Source organism: Canis lupus, chromosome 20 (genome assembly GCF_011100685.1).
Source record: "Canis lupus familiaris isolate Mischka breed German Shepherd chromosome 20, alternate assembly UU_Cfam_GSD_1.0, whole genome shotgun sequence".
Classification (NCBI taxonomy): Eukaryota; Metazoa; Chordata; class Mammalia; order Carnivora; family Canidae; genus Canis; species Canis lupus.
In genome coordinates, this window is record NC_049241.1 from 11,632,033 (window position 1) to 11,653,889 (window position 21,857).

The following is a 21,857-nucleotide window of genomic DNA, read 5'->3' on the forward strand; positions in this document are numbered from 1 at the left end:
CCACCCAGGAATCCCACATCAGAGAATTTTAAAGATTCATGAAAAACAATTTTCTTAGAATGCCAACTTGCAAGTATTGAACAAAAGCAAACAGAAGTGGAGCTTTGTGTTGTCAGGGCTGCTGTTGAGGATGAAAATTGGAAGAAGTGGAACCTACTTTCAGCAGAGAGACATACTAGGCTAGGAGTTGCATCTTTGTGAGGAAGGGGACTGGATGGAGGCCTCTATTTTTAAACATTTTTATCCTCTCTAAACCCCTTCAGCCCAAAAGCCTTTGCCCTAAAATAGAGTTCAAACATTTCTGTGCAGCAGGCAGGCTTAGAGGTTTTTGTTGTTCTTTTTTCCCCCTTCCTGGTGGAGTACTAAACTCTTTTGCAGTTATTCTGGCTCTCTGTGCCTAGGAAAAATCACAAATGAACAAATACTGCTTCTACATTAGAAAAGCATTATGACTATTGAGGCCACATGTCCCAGTTTGTTCTGGTTTAAGCCTGCTGCCTTGGCATGATTATTAATAGCACCCCTCCACTGTCAAAAGTATCTGGGTTTGAACAATAAATTATCTGGTCATTCTAATTATTTTGCTATTTACCAGTCTATGGCAGCAGAATAGACAGGAAAGTATGTATAGTGTGTTATAATAAATGCAATGATAAATGGTAAGCATGCACTGACACAAACAGGGAAGGCACACTTTCTAAGATGTTTTAGTGCCAGCCTCCATGAAGAAGTATCATTTAAACTTAAGTGTAGGCAGGAAGCAGCAGAGAAAGTATGGCCAGTAGACAAGAAGGCAGAGGAGACCATTTATGCAGAGGTCCTCCTGTAGTGAGAAAGGGTTCAACTTTCCCTGCAGTGAGAAAGGGATTTAAGGAAATGAAAAGCCTCTCAGAGTGGAGAGGGACACAGAGACAGTGGCTTGAATGTGGGCGGTCTCCACATAGACTGTGGGAGCCACAGGTAAGTTTGGAAATCCAGGTGGTAGGATTTCCAGATGAGCCAAAGAGTTGTGAGGAAGAGAAGGCAGACAAGGGTGATTCTAAGTTTCTAGAAGAAAACCAGGAAATGAGGATTCAGTCTGTACTGCTTTCTCTAAATTCTTAGATACTTTAGAAAGAGCACTTCTCTTTGGGACCCAGTTATCTTATCAGTTGAAAAATGATGGGTCTGATGCTGTCTAAACACCCTGTCTCCTTGACAGTCTATAATCTAAATTGCATTTCTGTGGACTTCATATGCATATGGGGCTATAGCTTTTCACATAAGGTGTCCTTTTTAAAGATTCAATATAACATCTCTCTCAACAGGTAAACTTACCACCCTTCTACACATTTGCTCTGTGTATTTCCTCTAGGTTTCTCTTCTTGGTAATGCATTTCTTCTCCATCTCCTTTATTTTCATTCTGCTCCTTTTTCTCTTTCAGACTTGGCAGGGCTCTCCATAGTTGGGAATTAAAGTTGGCATAGATATTTCAAAATCAATTTTTTTTTTACTATTCCTCCTAAACAAACACACACACACACACACACACACACACACACACACATGCATACATACACACGCAGAGAAAAGCCAGGATTAGCAAGCAAAGGGGAACCTTGACATAAGGTCATCTCCCACTAAATTATAGTTGGTGAATCTCCCTGGAGTAACTTGATTAAACACATTCGATTTACTTTGCAGAGACAAGCACATCTCATACTAGGCATTCACAGACTCTGAGGGAGCTTCCAACATTTAACAAATTGTGTTCATTTATTTAGCAGGGCTTTATTTTCTCCAAAAAAAAATTATGTTTCTGTTACTATAACAGATTCCTTCCAGGTACCTAGAGAATTTACAAAATAAAACCAAAGTGAATGTATGTGCATGTATGTGCACATACACATAAACAAGTATATATACCACTGTTACCTTCAAGGCTAAATATTAAAGTACATTTATCAGCCATGCACAGAGTGGTGCCATTAGGTGGACCAGTATAGACACCTGAAGTTTCCAGTCTTCCAAATTTTCCCAGAGGAAAAGCCCACACTAAAAGGTACAGTGAGTAGATTGCAAACAGTTTCTTTCAAAGTGTGATCTAAAGACAACCTGCACTGTAAAAAATGCAGATTCTGGGATGCCTGGGTGGCTCAGTGGTTGAGCATCTGCCTTTGGCTCAGGGTGTGATCCTGGACACCCCTGGATCGAGTCCCACGTTGGGCTCCCTGTATGGAGCTTGCTTCTCCCTCTGCCTATGTCTCTGCCTCTCTCTGTGTGTGTTTCTCAGAATAAATAAATAAATATTTTTAAAAATGCAGATTCCTGAGTCCTGTGCCAGAATAAGCATGGTAAAAATCATGTGTGTGTCTGTGTGTGCCTATGTGTGTGTGCATGTGTATCTAGTAGAGCTTCTTAGAGTTTTACGTGCGTATAACTGATCCTGGAATCTTGCAAAAAATGCCAATTTGGATTCAGGAGATATGGGGTGGGCCATGAGATGATCCTTTTCTCAAAGCTCCCAGGTGATGGCTATGGGCTGGTCTACAGACCACACTTAGAGAAACAAGGCATAAAAGTTTGTACACCATTGTATGGTGTAGTAGTGATATGCTGCCATTGGAAGATTTCTCTTGTCACTTTCGTTTCAAAGTTAATTGGCTCACTGCTGAAGGGCTGAGAAACAATACACAGTGGAGAATGTTTCCACTAATAGGGCTCATTAGAAAGGGTTCAGAAAGCAATATGATCATTTTTACAATTTGAAAATGCCTATTCAATTTACCTTCTTAATACATCAAGCATAGGGAGACTCAGCAAGGCATCATCTACCTGTTGGCTGTTTGATGCCCAATTTATTTCCTGAGCAATCTTCATTGAGTGTTGCCTGTATCACCTTTCTTCCTATGACAACAAATTGGAACAAGCTGTCAATATATCTTCTGGACACTGATCAAGGAAAATGCAACTTCTCAATACTGATGCTCCCCTCAACAAAGTAAATTCACTCTTTAAACATAGCCTTCTACCTCAACATGGCTGGGGATGGCAGAGGTGCCTGCAATTTTCCCATTTATTCTTAATCTAACTCATATACAGCTCTGTTGCTATCTCATTTAACAACTGAAATTGCTTGCTCCTACGCTTGCACCACTTTTAAGGGAAATTGTTTCATCTGAATGGCTCACCAGTTCCTACAGATGTTAATCTTTTGCATCACATTAACTATAGTTGTCAAGAAATATGAGTAGGAAAAATATATATCAATTTCTAGCTACATGTGCAGCATTTTCAACCTTGTCTGGTATAACCCTTACAGTAATACTCCACGTGCTTAATTATGTCCATTCTCACATATAAAGAAACTAGGCCAAGAGACTACACTGAAACTAGTAACGGAAATAGAATTCAACTTAGCTACCTCATCCTAAACCTATATTTTTCCTTCAAAAACTGCCTTCTTATATGCTTATTGCTCTTGAACAATAACAAAGTACATTTTTGAAATCCAAATCAGGGCAGCCCTGGTGGCTCAGTGGTTTAGCATCACCTTCAGCATGGGGTATGATCCTGGAGACCCAGGATCGAGTCCCACATCAGGCTCCCTGCATGGAGCCTGCTTCTCCCTCTGCCTGTGTCTCTGCCTCTCTCTCTCTCTCTCCTCTCTCTCTCTGTCTGTCATGAATAAATAAATAAAATCTTTAAAATAAAATAAAATAAAATAAAAATCAGTTGATCATGTCTAAAATAGCCAAAGATTGTGTCTAAATAGACAAAGATTGTACACTCAGTGTTGATGGGAAAAGTCAAGTAAGATAAATGGATACCACTAGCTCCATGGAGACTGGAATGAATGGGAATATGTTCTATTTATGTAAAGAAACTTGACCAGTACACCAACTTCTCTGTGCATTAAAAGCAACCAGTGAAAATCAATCTGTGAAAGTATCAATGAACAGAATGCCCATTTCTCAGAGATCTGTCTTATACAATCAATTTACTGAAGAACCATTTACCAAATTACTAATTTATCAGAAATTTTTTTCTAATAATCAACTTTTTTTAAAGATTTTATTTATTTATTTGAGAAAGAAAGAGAAGATAAGTGGGGAGCTGAGGCAGAGAGGGGAAGAAGCAGACTCCTCACTGAGCAGGGAGCCCAACCTGGGGCTTGATCCCAGGACCTCGAAATCACAACCCGAGCCGAAGGCAGATGTCCAACCAACCAAGCCAGCTTCTAAGGATTAGAGCTGCATGTTATGTTTTCAAGTCAGTCTGTGAAATATGCTTATATAATTTGGGGAGAATGACTTTCTTTCGAAATTTGATTTTAAATGCCATGCATTGTCAAATATGTCAAAGCTTTTAAAAATGGCAAGTACAGTATATTTCTCTTTTCTAACTCATTTTTAATCTAATCCACTATATTTCTATTTCTCTTATTCATGAGTTTGTTTTCTCAAGTGGAACAAAAAGAGAATAGTTAACAACAAGTTTCCCAGGGAATTGGGGCTGGAAGTTTGTGTGTCTAACAATGAGAATGACAGGACTCTCACAAGGTTGTTGAAAGAATCAAATTTGGCAAGTTATAGTAAAGGTCTGAGTACTGGGGTCCAAGGGTAGCTCAGCTGGTTGAGTTTCTGACTCTTGATTTTGGCTCAAGTTATGATCTCAGGTCTTGGGATGAAGGCCCACACTGAGACCTTCATTGAGCTCTGTGTAGGATTCCACGCTCAGCAAGGACTCTGCTTAAGATTCTCTTTCTACCTCTTCCTCTGCCCCTCCTCCTGCTTGTGTATGTACTCTCTAAAATAAATAAATAAATCTTTGAAAATGAATAAACTAAGTAAGTGCTGAGTACTTAGTGAGAGGGCAATAAATTTATGTTAAGACTTGATTTATTCATTTGCCAATGGAAGAATACTAGGTAAAACATTCTTATTTAAAAAGCAAGGAAATGGAGATCCTTGGGTAGCTCAGTGGTTTAGCACCTGCCTTTGGCCCAGGGCGTGATCCTGGAGACCAAGGATCAAGTCCCACATTGGGCTCCCTGCGTGGAGCCTGCTTCTCCCTCTGCCTGTGTCTCTGCCTTTCTCTGTGTGTCTCTCATGAATAAATAAAATCTTTAAAAAAATAATAAAATAAAAAGCAAGGAAATATTTTTTCAGTGCTAAGTTTGCATCAATTCTCCATCTTTCATATTCCTACTCTGCATAGTATGATGAAGCTTGGTAATGCTAAGAAACCTACACTATGAATCTAATGAAGACAGCTAAAATATTTAGGACAAGAAACATAACACCAGCAATCTAGAAACTAAACAAACAAACAAGCAGGTAAATATGGAAAAACTTGGTTTTAAAACAAATATCCTAATAGATGGATAGTTTTTGAAGGACATAAAGAAGTAAGAAGAAAAGAAATGAAAGAAATTCTTCCATTGAAGCAAGGTAAATACAATAAAATAGAAAATTGAAAAGTGAAGATACTTGCAAACCATACCACGGACAGACAATTGATGGCTGTCATGTCTAAAGAACTTGTAGAAATTAATTTAAAAAAAACCTAACGATCCAATAGAAAAATGAGCACATAATTGACAAGCAACACTCAGATGAAGAATCTTGTTTGAACAATAAATGTACAAAGAACTTTAATTTCAGTAGTAATCAGGGAAGTGCTCAATTTTGAAAAAACACAAATATAAAGGAAAAGACAGGTAAGTTTTAAAAAGGTAACATTACTTTCCTATTAGATTAGCAAAAATCAAAGGAAACTGACAACACCAAGTTTGGATAAAATGAAGGAATAGTGATCATATAGGTTACACACACTTTCATAAATCCTTTAGAGAGTATCTTGCCAATATTGTTTTCTGCCAGGAAAACTTTTCTAAAAGCCCATATGGAGACATGCACAAAGATACAGTTTGCAACAATATTTATCATAGCAAATTTTTTAAAAAAAATTAACATCCATCTAAGAGGATAATTAATGGACTACCCAAACTGTATCGTATCCATACAATGGAATACTATATAGCAACACTAAAAAGGAACTCATGTAAATGTACCAACATGAATGATTCAGAAGCACTTACTGAATTTTAAAAAGGAAATTTTCATGATATATGCACCATCCATGCCATCGATTTTGAAAAATATTCAAAAATAAAATGGTAGTATGTGTTGGTCTTTGAGAGGCTCTAATGGAGTAAAACCTAACATCTAGACAAGAAAAAAAAGCTTTCAACTTTGGTGTAAGAGTGACCCAGGGAGAGATGAAAAGGGACTTAAATTATTTTTCACTATGTGCAAAATATTTTATTCCCTCAAAAAAATCATGAAAAATGTATATTGAACTATTAATATTTTAATATTATTGCAGGTTCATGAGTGTTTTCCTGTATTTCTCCTGATATATTTCTATATTTGGAAGCAAAGAAGGAAGGGGGGGAGATGAGAGAAAAAAAGGGAAAGGGTAATAGTATCAAAAAAAAAAGTGGTCAAGAGAAGAATTACAACTAGGAAATAAGAAATATAGGTGAGAAAAAGAAAACAGAAAGGGGAAAAGAAAAAAATTGAAGAATATTTTTAAAAAGCTACAAAGGGAACAAAGACTTACACCCTGTCTCCTGGCTGTTCTCATTGCTTCTCCTTTCTCACATCTGTTTTCTGTTTGCTCCAGCTCTTCCTTCTCCGGACTTAGAAATAAGAAACATTTAAATCAAGATATTTTGTAACCCATCTTTTATACACAAGCATGTTCCTGTGCCATTCTCTGAAACAAAACCCTCTGCAAAAGTGCTACACAAGGTAATTGCCACAGATAAGAACAGAAATGGATCAGTTTAGACACTTGTATAGCAGTTTGACAGTAAATTTATGTTCCTTGAATATAACAAAAGAAGTGTGGGCTTGTTTTCTATGCATCATATTTTAATTTCACTCTTCTATCACTTTTTGTTTTATATTTTACCAAAGCATTAGCCTGCAAAAGATTCAAAATTAAAATAATAATAAAAATAATAATAAAGAGTTTTCAACAGAGATTGAAAAGCACTGCTCTGGGGGTCAGAAAAAAGAGAAGGAATGGCTCCCTTTGTGTGATGTGTGTACGTGTGTGCGCATGCATGCATCTTTGAGTTTATGGAGGGGCTGCTGCTTCACAGTGCTCTCCAGAGTACTTCTCTTTGTTCTCAAATGTAGGTTAGTCAAGGACAAAACCGAAGCAACCCAATGAACAACAAAGAAGACCTTTACTTTATCCATTATTTCAACAGAAACTACATTAGCATGTAATTTAAAAACTGCCTTTATTAAGGATTAAGACAGAACCCTCCTCAAAGAGAAATAACCAAGGAACGTGGAAAGCCATCCTGATGTCTGCATGAGGCAAAATCTAGCCCATTTGGAAAGCTAGTGTTGGCAGGTTTTGGGATTTCTCTCCCACGCTACTTCCTGTTCCTGGGACTGGCACAAGAAAGCTCTTAATTCAGATCATAAGGTGATGCCCATCTGGTTCTGGTTTTAGCACCCACTTCTTGAGAGAAGCTGACCAGATAGGACAAGACAGCAAAATTGTGAACAGGGCAAGCTTTAGCTCCAGATAAAATCTGATTCTATTACTGACTTTGGCTACTTTAGACATTATTATGGAAGAATTTTATAATCATTCTTGCTTCTCTTTCTTAACCAATAAAATTGAAAATAAGGATAATGAGGGGATCCCTGGGTGGCGCAGTGGTTTGGTGCCTGCCTTTGGCCCAGGGCGCGATCCTGGAGACCCGGGATCGAATCCCACATCGGGCTCCTGGTGCATGGAGCCTGCTTCTCCCTTTGCCTATGTCTCTGCCTCTCTCTCTCTCTCTCTGTGACTATCATAAATAAATAAAAATTTTAAAAAAAAAAAAATAAAAAAATTTTAAAAAAAAGGGTAATGAAAAACCTACATCATAAGGTTGCTGTGAAGAAAGAATAGGCTTATACGAAAAGCACTCTTCTCAGCGGCAGAAATAAAGCTGTGTCCATATACAGCTCTCAGGGTCATTGTCAGAATGAGAATAATCTAAACCTATGTTCACATGAAACTGAAATATAAATTTTTGGCAATTGAAGGTTTTGTGACACAAACAATTAAGCCAACGCCGAAAAGTGCTGTGTTCTAAAATTTTACCAACTGTTCTTATCAAACAGTGAATAGTCATTATAAGCAGCTCCAGAAGTCAGAACAGGAATCAGTGGGTAAATTTTATAGGCTGAAAGATTTTGAGTCCAAAAAAAAAAAAAAAAGCCATTTTTAAATACTAGAACTCCAAAACAAAGCAATGGATTGATATGAAAGGGAGTATTTGTACGTACTCCACTGTATATATACGCGTGTGCGCCCCCCCCCACACACACACCACATATAACCCACACACAGACATTTACCCAATGAGAAAAATACAGAATATTAATATGTCAGGCTATATAGAATGCTTTTCATGCAGTATATTATCTCATTTGGTTTATCAAAAGCATGTAGTGCTAGCATTATGTCATAACCCTCACACGTGTAAGGATGCTCCACCTCAGAACTTTTAAGTACCTTAACCACAGAATCTGAGCTTGAACAGAGGGCAAGCCAGGCCTTGAAGCTAAGTAAATCCTAGGTTATTTGCTGCTATGTTGTTTGCTTTGGCAATGGGTTTTTTCTTATTGTTTTCTTTTTTTTTTTTTTTAATGTTTTTATCATTATGGGGATGCTTTTGTTCTCCCTTCCCCCACCATGAGAATGTCTGGAGACATTCTGGTTGTCCTAAGGTGAGGTTGCTAGTGCACCTAGTAGGTAGGGACCGAGAATGCTACTAAACATTCTATGTTACACTGGGAAGCCTTCAGCAACACTCAGTTAAATGATGCAAAATGAGTGCTAAGGTTGAAAACTCCTGGTAAACCGTGAGATTTCTTCAAATCTTTAACACCGTTTTTTTCTACCAGGTTTAGATATATGCCATTGTCAAATTCAAGAATATACCCATTGTGTTTATATCTATACTGTCTCTAGCTTGCTTTTTTCTCTTAACATTCCATTTAGCTTCTCCTTTTCAATGTCACTTTTAAATTTTGCCTTCCTGCAACAACCTGTGAAAACTAGTGTTCAACCTGTTAAAACATTGACCAACTTTCTTGTCATTAAAATGCAATAGTTGCCAATTCTGAGGAATTTATTTTATATGTTGACATTTTCTACTCAGAAGATAAACTTGAATTCTTGTTCCTTTGGATTTTTTGTTTGTTTGTTCTGTTTTGTTTTGTTTTGTGTTTTTGAGAGAGAGTGAGATTGAGCTCAAGCAGGGGGCTGGGGCAAAAGGAGAGGGAGAGAGAGAATCCCAAGTAGGTTCCTAGCCTAGCCTGAAGCCTGAAGTGGGGCTTGATCCCAGGACTCTGAAATCATGACCTCAGTCAAAAGCAAGAGTTAGACACTTTACCAACTGAGCCACCCCGGCACCCCTTTGGAGGATTATTTACTGCATTTGCTTAGTTGCTCTGAGAAAAGCAATTCTCACTGTGAATATATATGACAATGGGTCACTGGAAAACTAGGCATCCTGTTTTTATACAGCATCACATCTTAGAAACTGCCTACCACTATGGTTATGTCATTTTTTTAAAGATTTATTTATTTATTTATTCATGAGAAACAGAGAGAGAGAGAGAGAGGCAGAGACACAGGCAGAGGAAGAAGCAGGCTCCATGCAAGGAGCCTGATGTAGGACTCGATCCCGGGTCTCCAGGATCCCGCCCTGGGCTTCAGGCGGCGCCAAACCGCTGTGCCACCAGGGCTGCCCTGTGGTTATGTCATTTTGAGAGCAGGAGTAGGAAGGCATCCTGCATTTCCATTCCATTAGGCTTCAGCAGAGCAAGATATTCCTTATCCATTGAGACTCATGTTCTAAGTTGCATGGGACAATAAAGCAAAAAGAAAGTGACTTTAAGGCATCACCAGAGCTTCCTAGTTGGCAGAAACATGCCTTTAAGACAAGGCTATATCTTGGCTGAATGCTGAAGATGTGGGGGCAACTGGGTGGCTCAGTGGTTGAGCATCTGTCTTTGCCTCAGGTTGTGATCCTGGGATCCTGGGATTCAGTTCCACATCAGGCTCCCTACTGGGAGCCTACTTTTCCCTATGCTCATGTCCCCTCTGTCTCTCTCTGCATCTCTCATGAATAAATAAATAAAATATTTTTAAAAAGAAGATGTAGTGGGCACAATCTGACTTCGGCATCTGCTATCATTGGTTATAATATCATAATTGAAGCATTACATTATGGGGAAATGGCATTATTACCTTCAACTGATATTTCTATCAATCACTAAAATCAAGACCTTCTTCATTATTGAGGAAGATCGAACAATTTAAAATTTTGACTTTTCATAACCCAATAGAAATGCAAAAGTGGAAATTCAAGAAACTTGAAAAAACAAAAATAAGAGCTACTTTTGAAGAGCTTAACTTAGTCTTTTACATGTATAGAGTCTCTGAATATAACAAATGTCAAATAAATCTACTCATCAACCAAATTCTAACAAATTATAACTATCACAATAATATCTACCTATGTTTCAGTAAAGATCCACCCTTATTAAAATGTTAAGAGATAAAATGAGATAATAATAATTGCAGGATGCCTGGGTGCTCAGTAGTTGAGCATCTGCCCTTGGCTCTAGGCATGATCCCAGAGTCCAGGAATCGAGTCCTACATCAAGCTTCCTGCATGGAGCCTGCTTCTCCCTCTGCCTATGTCTTTGTCTCTCTCTCTGTGTCTCTCATGAATAAATAAATAAAATAAAATCTTTAAAAAAATGATAATAATCAGAAATAGTATGTATCCTACAAGCTTATTTTGTGCCAGGCACAGTATTAAATACTCTATATGAACAATCATATTCAATTTATACAAAAATCCTATATAGGCTACAATAATGAGAAATTCACTTTACAGATGAGGAAACATGTTTGCTCAAAAATGTCAAATACATTGTAAGGTAATTCACAACTGGAATATGAACCCAAGTCCACCTGAAAATAAAGCTCACCCTCAAAACCACTGTGTGATAATCTAAATGGGCAAGTTATACTATCTTATTTAGTAAATTGCACTTACTGAGTAAACTAGTATAGAGGTACATCCTCCAGGAGTCACTTCAGTTAAGTACCAACTTAGAAAGTCTGAATCAGCCCTAGAGGGGCCTAGAACCATGCACAACAGCAAGGAGGATTCCATCAGAGGCATCCAATCTCCCTAACTGCTTCAGTGTCTTCTTTCTATTCTGTTTCACTTATATATTCAAGAAGCCCATAGTTATGTTCCTGGAAATTTTGAAACTTTGTATTTTACCTATGATTGGGCTAGATTATCTCTGGGACTCTTGGGATATACTTCCTTGTGGACCTTATACTCTACCTTAGATCTTTGTCAGTTTTGTGGAGGCTGAACTGAGCCCCTGCTAACAGGTCAAAAGAGAGCCATCAGCTTGGACCTCACACTCATGAAGAGTTTTGAAAGAATTTTGACATTATCTCTAAAATGAGATACCCTTGAAGGACTGAAACACTTGTAGGACTAAAGGACTAAAGGATAATATGCTCATCATACACCTTTAAGCATATGTTCCATTACCTGACTCCACCATAATACTAGTCATAATTTTTATGAATTAGGGAATTATCATGTGGATTGTATAGTTATCATCACATATTAAATTTTATGTTAAAATTGTTTATATGTTAAATGTAAGCTTTAAGGTATATCAGCTTTGATGACAATATTTTGGCATTTATTAGATTTTAAATATTATCTGTCTCCATGAAAGGAAGTGGCATGAGCTCCTGTTGAATTGTGAAGACATTTAGACATTTGTGTGTATTTCCTTGAGTTACAATAGCATGTAATGCCAGGGGCAAGCTCCAAGAGGACTATAAAACACGCTGATGTGGAGAAACAATGGAAAGAGGAAAAATAGTGGCAATTCATATTTTTATTACTAAATTAGAAGTCCATTAAAAAAAGAAACTCTAATTTTTATGTAATCATATTTTACAGAATGGAAGCTCTTAGTTTCTTCCTTTCTTTTTTCACTTGTTGGCTGCAAAAGATGATAGCAAGATTTTTTTTAAATCTCATGAACATTTTATAGAACAAATTTTATTTCAGTTGGATTTATTGTGACATAATAATTGTACATTATTCTACCAAAAAAAGTTGTAATTATTCTAATTCTAACCCCAGCACCCAAAGCAAAGTAGAAACAGCATGTTGGAGGGCCAGGGCAAAGAACAGCAAGTATCAGTGGAAGTGAAAATGGTAAAACTATAGAAATCAGTTCTAAGAGAACAACATTCCATCATTCTGGGAATCATTAGTGGAGAGATGGACATCTTCTGTGGATGAATGGATGCTTCTGTGGCTATTGAAAAAAATCACTGTGTATAGCATCTAGGAGAATTTCTGACATTACAGTAACACAAGAATGTTTCTTGGATTACAAAAGAAGTTTAGATTTCACTCAGCATCTTCTGTTGAAGAAGACAGGGAAGCTTTCCATTCCTATATGAAATATTTTCATGCCAATGTTTAAAGTGAAAGAAAGTTGTGGTGTTTACAGCCTTGGGTATCTGAAAATCTCACTCTCAAAAGTCCACTGTCCTGGCATAAATAAAATACTTCATAATAGGACTATGGTCTTCATAACATCAGTCATTAAATTGTTAATCTAGTATATCTTTGGAGGGTTATAGATGAAATGAGAAAGAGTTAATAATCAATAAGGTTCACTAAAAAAGTGTCATTTATAATATATCTTTGTAAAGTTTGTTGAATATAATTATGCTGGAATTGATATACAGTAAATTAGATTGAGTTCTCTTTCTATAGTGTATTTTCTAAAATAAATGTTTCTTAATATCCTGGATTGAGGGTCAGCAAACCTTTTCTGTAAAACATCAGGTAGCCCTTTTCAGCAAATGTTTCTGGAGAAATTAGACATCCACAGATATTAAAAAAAATAAAAATAAAAATAAAAAAAGAACCTCAGTGGTACCTGGGTGACTCAGTCACTTATGTGTCCAACTTGACACAATCTCAGGGTCATGAAATTGAGTGCTGGGTTGGGCTCTGCACTGTGAAGCCTGCTTAAGATTTTCCTTCCCTTTCCCTGTGCCCTCTGCCCTTTAAAAGGGTTTAAGAAAAAAAGAACCTTGACAAAACTCTCACCTTATAGAGATATTAACTCAAAATGGATCAAAGACTTAAAGTTAAAATGCAAAAATGTGAGATTTTAGGAAAAAAGTTTAAGAAAAATCTTTGGGATCTAGACAAAGAATTCTTAAACTTGACACCAAAATCATGATTAACAGCAGAAATCCTGATAAATTGCACTTCATCAAAATTGTAAATCTTTGTCTGTGAAACACTCTGTTAAGAGGATGAAAAGACAAGTTATAGAGGGAGAGAAACATGCCTTAGTGTGTGGACCGAATAAAGAACTGTCAAAAGTCAACAGGAAAAAAATGGCAATTAGAAAATATGCAAATGATATGGATGACCATTTCATCAAAGTGAATATAATGATTGCAAAAAAGTACATGAAAAGACATTAAACATACTTAACCATTACAGAACTTACAACTTAAAATCACAATGAAGCATTGCAGTCACTTATTAGAACAGTTAAAATAAAAAATAGTGAAAACATCAAATGCTGTCAAGGATGCAGAAAAATGGGATCATTCATACATTGTTTACTGGACTATCAAACAGTTCAGAAACTTTGGAAGACTCTTTGACAGTTTCTTAAAAACACTAAACATTCAACTATTATTATAAGACCCAGAAATTGCACTCCTAGGCATTTATCACAGGTAAATGAAAAGTTTACCTGTGATGAATCTTATTAAAAAAAAAAAAAAAAACCTATACACAATGTCCAGAGCAGCTTTATTTGTAATAACCAAAAGCTGGAAATTACCCAGAGATACTTCAATGGGTCAGTGGTTAAACAAAGTGTAGTATATGCAGAAATGGGATATGACTCAGCAATAAAAATGAATGTGATTTTGATAGAGCAAATTGATGAATCTCCAGGGAGTTATGTTATACTAGGTGAAAAAAGCCAATCCCAAAAGGTAACATACTGTATGATTCCATATATACAATATTCTTAAAATTAAAATGACAAAATTATAGAAGTGAAGAGGAGATTAGTGGTTTCCAGGATTGAAGGAGAGGGTCTGACTAGCCAAAAAAGCAGGTGTGGCTATAAAAAAAAGACAACAAAAGGGATCTTTTTGGTGATGGAACTGTTCTTTCTATTGACTTTATATGCCAATATCCTAGGCTGTGATATTGAAAGATGCTTCTTGTGGGGAAAATGAGGCATACACTATCTGGGTATTTGCATATTATTCTTTACAACTGCTTATAAATTTAAAATTACCTCAAATTAAAGAGTTTAATTTAAAGAAAAAGGCTGTGAATATTTTTGATTTTTGCATGCCACAAGGTCTCTGTGACAACCACTACATCTTTGCTGATGTAGAGTGAAAGCAGCCACAACCAACAAGTAAACCAATGAACATAGATGCATTTCATTTCACTTTTTTAAAAAGATTTATTTATTTTATTTGAAAGAGAGAGCACAGAAGCAAGGGGAGGCGCAGAAGGAAGAAGGAGAAGCAGGTTCTTCACCAGGCAGGGAACCCAATGCAGGGCTCCATTCCAGGACCCCTAGAATCATGACCTGAGCTGAAGGCAGATGCTTACCGACTGAGCCACCCAGGTGTCCCACATAGATGTATTTCAACAAAAGTTTATTCACCCAAACAGGTAGCAGCCTGGATTTGGCCCATGGTCTGTACTTTGCAGACCTCTGTTCTCAATGAAACACCTGCTGGGAAAATGGTTATACGTAACTCTTAAGAAATATCACACACTTGATCTATTCCTAGGGTCTTGTTACAGTTAATGAGGACAGTTTAGAAACCAAAAGGTAAATTTAAAATACTACTTATTTAACTTGAATCTTTAATACTATAACAGAAAGACAAATTCTTGATTTTTTTCTCCCTTTTACTTTATATCCACATTAGAGGTGCTTTATCACTGCTTTTTTGTCAAATTCTTGAAAAATCTCTCCTCTATTACCTGCCTTCATATTTTCAACTCCTCTTCATCTCCTTTGCCCACTTTCAATGATCTCTCCTTCTTCCTACTCTTAATAAATAGATTCAAAACTTATTTTGTTAAATCCTGCCCTTTCTCTAATACCTATCTGGTACTGTTTTCTACCCATAATCTTCAATTTTCCATTAACCCCAAAGAACAAATCTGTCCAGGAAGGGCCATCTCTAAAGAATGGGTAAGGATAAGAAAATCCACTAGCAAAGTAAGAATTCTTGTTAATGACTGAGAAAGAGGTTAAAATGGCAAAAATCCATACACCAATCGTTTCTGTCATGTTCCCTTATGATCATACCTCAATGAGCTGGGACATACCCACCTATTGCCTCGAGTAAAAGTAACCAGGTCAGAGATTGATTATTGTTTTAAAAGTTCCTTACTACACAAAAGTCGTACACTAAATACATCAGGAGAAATTCTTCTAAAGCACTTGGGCTGAGAAATTAACTAATTACATGTTCAGTTTTTTCAGAAGAGGATTTACAAGTTTTGTTTTGTTTTTGTATAAAGCTTCCTTCTGTGAATCCAACAAATCTAGCCATGAAGGGCATTTTTGTGTTTATTATGAATGATGACCTCCTAAATTCCTTCCTACATATTACAAGTCCAACTCTCACCCTGGACCCTTTGGCAGAGCACATTTTCATTCATCTTGGAACAGAATGCCCTAAACCAATAAAAGAGAAATGAGGCAATCAAATAATGCTTGTCAGAAAGCGAAATATGCACAGCATATTTCTTCTCATTACTGCATATTATGAGGGCTAGTGGCAGAGATGAATATCTCTAGTCAGAGCCACTTATATAGGAATTTACATTTAAAAGTAATTGCTATAGATCATAATTAGTTGATTAGGTGTTCTCAACTCCTTAGGCCCTTTTCAGAGTTTAACTACATGATACATGCCAGGCTTTCAGAGGGCCAATTTGTGTAAAAAGAAATGTAATTTGTCCCTTATAAAATATCATGGTAGAAAATGTCATCCCCTACCTACTTCACATCCTCCCAGATCAGTTACTGTCTTCCATGGTAGGAGTCACCAACTACCATGATGAGAGTTCTTGACATGGAAATATAAATAAAGGAGTTGACCTCAATTTTGTATAATTTATTTGAACTATTCTACAAATTGTTTTTTTTAAAGCTGGTCATATTATTTTATTAATCATAGTAATCACAATTCTCCATGACATATTAGTGGTGAGTTCATAACATCCCTCTTGGGTTTTCTCTCTTCTTAAATCACATACCTCTGGTAGTTTTATATGGCAGTGGGAGGGTTGTCAATTGTGCCTCTATACCCCATCAGGGGGAAAAGTACCTCTTCTGGCCTTTATTGCTTTTCCTTTTGCTGCCATGAAGTTTCTCTATTAACTATGGGCTCTATCTAGCCTTAGGTGGGAGAAGGGTCCACTAGTGAGGAAATACTTCAGTGACATGAAACCCATATAGATAATCACTGATTCCCTAAGGGAAGGCAATCTTACTTCCTCAACGTCAAACTCAGACCGAGATGTCCTGCAACAGGACTCTTGGAGTTTTAACTCAAATTGCTGAGTTCCAATTCTCATTCACATTAGCAGGTCAGGGAAGCATATAAAACAAGAATTTGGTGTTTGTATTCTGCACTTTATTGATGCAGAATCCCTAACTTCCTTTCCTCCCCAGACATTCATTCATAGAGGTCAATCCATCTTTTTCTCAACAGTTAAAACCCAATAGAGCTGATCATACCCATTTCCCTGAACAATGGGTCCACTTTTCTTTTTTTAAAAAAAATATTTTCTTTATTTATTCATGAAAGACACACACAGAGAAAGAGAGAGAGAGAGAGAGGCAGAGACACAGGCAGAGGGAGAAGCAGGCTACATGCAGGGAGCCCAACGTGGGACTTGGTCCCGGGACTCCAGGATCATGCCCTGGGCCAAAAGGAGGTGCTAAACCACTGAGCCACCAGGGATTCCCCTGGGTCCATTTTTCTGAGGAACAATGACTTGAGTAATTCCCAGATGATCTATCCTTCTAAAAAAATTTCCCCAAGTGATCACACTGTAATTTTTATGGTACTGCTCTTGCTTAGAATAGAAAGAAAAAGAAAAACAAATCTACAAATTTAGTTTCTATGAAGGCAAGTTGCTTCAATGACCAAGGCATCATGTCAAGGAAACAAAATTTCCCTACACCAAAAATATGTTCAATAAGTCTTTTGTGCCTTACTTGGCGCTTTATTAATCCATGTTATTTATATATTTATTTATATGCCACTGAGTTTCACACATTTGAAAATCTGATTTAATTCGTTATATTTTATTTTGTGTTACTGCCTGTCAATGAAAATTAACAAAGGCTCCCCCAATAGAGCACTAACTTGTATTATGGCTGTCAACTAGTTTGCCTGGTTGGGAAACCCAAAGAATTTCTAGGTAGGGACAGTGTCATTTTGTCATGACTCTTTGTCCATAATGATTGGCATATTGTCTGGTACATTTCAGTCACTGTTATAGCAAAATGTATTCATTTATGAATAGATAGGAGCAAAGAATGGAGAAAGGAAATGAAGAAGAGAGGGAGGAATGGAAGGAAGGTGGCAGGAAGGGAAGAAGAAAGGAAGAAAGGAAAGGAAAAATGGGGAAAAAAAGAAAGGACAAAGAAATACAGGGAGAGAGGAAGGAAAGAAATTATAATGATGTATGTTTTTGGATCAAATCATTACTGTCTGTAGGCATCTTCTGATCAAAACTAAAATTCTGAGAAGTAATAGTGATTATATCATTAGTTACAAAAACTTTGCTAGGAAATGATTTATCTGATTTCTTAGTAGTGACAACAGAGTAAGATGGATACCAGTAAGTGTGGCTCTCTATGAGACTTGAGCACCAGGCTTCAATCCATGGACTTTTGTACAACCAAGGCCAGTATGAGATTCCAGGAGCAGAGATGAATGCAAAAGAGGAAAGAGGAGAGATAAAAGATTCCAAAAGAAAGATCAAAAAGACAAATCAGGGGGCACCTGGGGGGCTCAGTCGGTTAAGCATCCGACTCTTGGTTTCAGCTCAGGTCATGATCTCAGGGTCATGAGATTGAGCCCCATGTCAAGCTCTGTACTCAGTGGAGCTGCTTCTCTCCCTCTGCCGCTCCCTGCTTTCCCTTTTTCTTTAAAAATAAATAAATCTTAAAACAAAACAAAATGAACAAAAAAAAGCCCAAAAAGACAAGTCAGGGTTCTCTAGAGAAATAGAACCAATAGGATATATAGAAAAATATATGTAAGAGATTTATGATAGAAATTGGCTCACATGGATATAGAGGCCAGGAAGTATCACAATCTGTCATCTACCAGATGGAGAACCAGGGAAGTTGGTCGTATAATTTAGTCTAAGGCTGACAGACTGAAAACCAAAGGGTTGCTGGTCTAAGTCCTGGAGGCTGAAGGTCCGAGAACCAGGAGCTTCAATGTACAAGACCAGTAAAAGATGGAATTCCTATAAGGAGAGAGGGAAGTTTAAAGAGGGGAGAGAGGAAATTCACCCATCCTTTGCCTCCTTGTCATGTTCAGGCCAAGGGTTTGGATGAAGCCTGCCCACATGATGAGGCTGTATCTCTTTACTCAGTCTACTGAATCAAATGCTATGTCTTTTAGGACACCTAAAATAGACACACCAGGAAATAATGTCTTACCAGCTGGGTATCCCTTAGCCCAGGCAGGTTGACGCATAAAATCAACCATCACATTCTTTCTCATAGTCACCCTTTATGACCATTAGGCTTTGAAGTAGCTTGTTCATCATAGTGTTCATCACACAACGCACCCTGTCTACTTTTGTTAGGCAGAAAGAAGCGATGGAAGACAGGAATGATTTAGGAGGAAGATCAGACTTGGAATCAGAAGAGCTGGATTTAGGACTGCCTCCTCCACTTCCTTGCTGCCTGCTAACTTATTGAAATGCATAAAACGTGTATAATCATAACAGACCTCCTGGAGCTGTTGTGAACACTGCATGATATAATTTACCCGAAACCTCCTAATGAATGATGAAGCACTAGGCAGACCCAAAGAGGTGTTTTTGTTGCCCAGAGATAATTGAGAATAAAACCATTTTCGAGAGACAATTGCAAGTTTTCACACCTTGATCTCATATGTATAATTTGGAAAATTATAGTGTGTGGTTAGTTCAGAAACAGAGGAGCTAACTACTTGTCTTTGACTTTCAAGGATTTTGGATGAAATTTGAAACCAGAGGGGCACAAAGAATTAGCTTGGGGAAAATACAGAAATAATACCTCTCTGCTGATAGGAGCAAATACATTTTACTTATGAAATCCCCCATTGTGAGGAATATCATAACATTCTGTTTACACAGGTAATGCACTGATTTTGAACCAGAAACTACTGCACTTCCCAGTTTCTGAGGGAAAAAAAAAAAAAAAAGACAGCACCCTTTGGAGCCACCACAATCTGTCTTTCCCTTAAAAGAAAAGATAGTTGATTTATCAAGTGAAGTGGAAATAGGCCACTTCTTTTTAATTCTTCCAATAATCCTATTAAAGCTTAAACAAAGAAATGTATCTGTTGAGCCTTTGAAAATTGAAAGATCAATTTCACAGAGGCTTTCCAGTTTCCAGTTTCCAGTGAAACTTCTTGCAAAGCTAGTGACTCCTTCATGCTTACAGAAGCAACTGGTTATTAAACATGTCCACTGAGTCTCCTTAACAAGTGTGGGGTAACTGACAATATCAATATTCACTATAACTCAGCAGTTATAAGCACAGGCTTCACCAACCTCAGATCAAGTTTTGATATTTACTACGCAATTGTGAGAACATTCTTTTAGACTGGAAGTCTGTTTTCCTGTCTGTAAAATAATCATAATAATAATATCTACTTTAAGGCGATGTAAGATGAGGCAGGCAGAACATTTGCCACATTGGGGGACACAGAGCAGGAGCTCTGCAAGCCTTAGCCATCAAAATAAACCAAGCTCTAAGCATCTAAGTGTACACTCCTGTGTCAGCCTGCCAGACTACTACAGTTCAGGTAAATTTTACATTCAACTCCATAATGTGTCTCTGCTTGTTTGATTCTAAAGATAAATTTCTTCTAAATCTTCAAGCAAAATTAATGATCTAGAAAGACATGTTTTGATTGTCCTGTGGACCAATCTATGTGCTCAATCCTGAAAGTTGAGACAGGAAAATAGAGGTTTTGGCAAAAAATCAGTTTTCTCCTGATAATGAAATGATATCATTTCACAAATTAACTCATTTCGTGACTTGAATCATATAACATGCCAGGAAAAGGAAATGTTTTCTATTATTTGAAAGAATTTGGGAATCAAACAGATGTGGATTGAAACAGACTCTGCCACTGACTAGACAGCAGACGTTGAGCAAGTTTCTTAACTTCTCTGTCTTGTGTCCCTCACATGGAGATAATGATGTTGTGATGATGAAATAGGTAACTATTCTAAAGCATCCAGCACAATGCCTAGAATTTAATGATATGCCCAGTAACCAAGAGGTTGCATTCTCTATCTTTCCCATAGCAGTTCACAGCCCAGCACCCCTAGAGATTTAGTCAGGGTAGACTCTGGAGAGGTAGATCTTCGCAAATTGAAGATCCATGTTTCTGTTTTACACAAATGTCTGTGTCCAGAAGTAATAGTGTATTTTTACTGGTATTGCGTTTATATGTTTAACTCCATTTAATCATTTCAGAAGACTGTGAGGCAAATATCAGTAACATTCCTTTGATAGAGCTATCGAAGCAGAGGCTCAGAAGGGCTAATCACTCACCAGTGAATTGGTGCAGCCACTGTGGAAAACAGTATGGAGGTTCCTCAAAAAATTAAAAATATAATTGCTATATGATCCAGTAATTCCCCTACTGGGTATTTACCCAAAGAAATGAAAACACTATTTGAAAAGATATACGCATTCCTATGTTTACTGAGGCTTCATTTACAATAGCTAAATTTGGAAGCAGCCCAAGTGTCCATCAACAGATGAATAGATAAAGAAGATGTAGTATATATATGTGTGTATATATACACATACACACACAGATTATTACTCAGCCATAAAAAAGAATGGAATCTTACAATTTACAGCAACATGTATAAATCTAGAGAATATAATGCTTAGTGAAATAAGTCAGTGAGAGAAAGACAAATACCATATAATTTCATTCATACATGGAATTTCAGAAAGAAACAAAAGAGAGTGCCTGAGTGGCTCAGTCAGTTAAGCATTTCCTTTTGGCTCAGGTCATGATCCCAGGGTCCCAGGACCGAACCCCGCATTGGGCTCCCTGCTCAGTGGGGAGTCTGCTTCTCTCTCTGCCCCCCACCCAGCTCAGGCTCTCTCTCTTCCTCACTCTCTCTCTCAAATAGATAAATAACATCTTAAAAATTTAAAAAAAGGAAAGAAAGAAGAAAAATGAACAAAGAAAAGAAAGAGATAAACTTTCCCAAAACAGAACAAAAACAACTTTTAACTGTAGAGAACAAACGGATAGTTACCAGAGGGGGGTGGGTGAGGGGATGGGTGAAACAGGTGAAGGAGACCTAAGAGTACACTTATTAGTATAAGTCCTGAGTAATGTATAGAATTGTCGAAAGATTATATTGTACACCTGAAACTAATATAACACC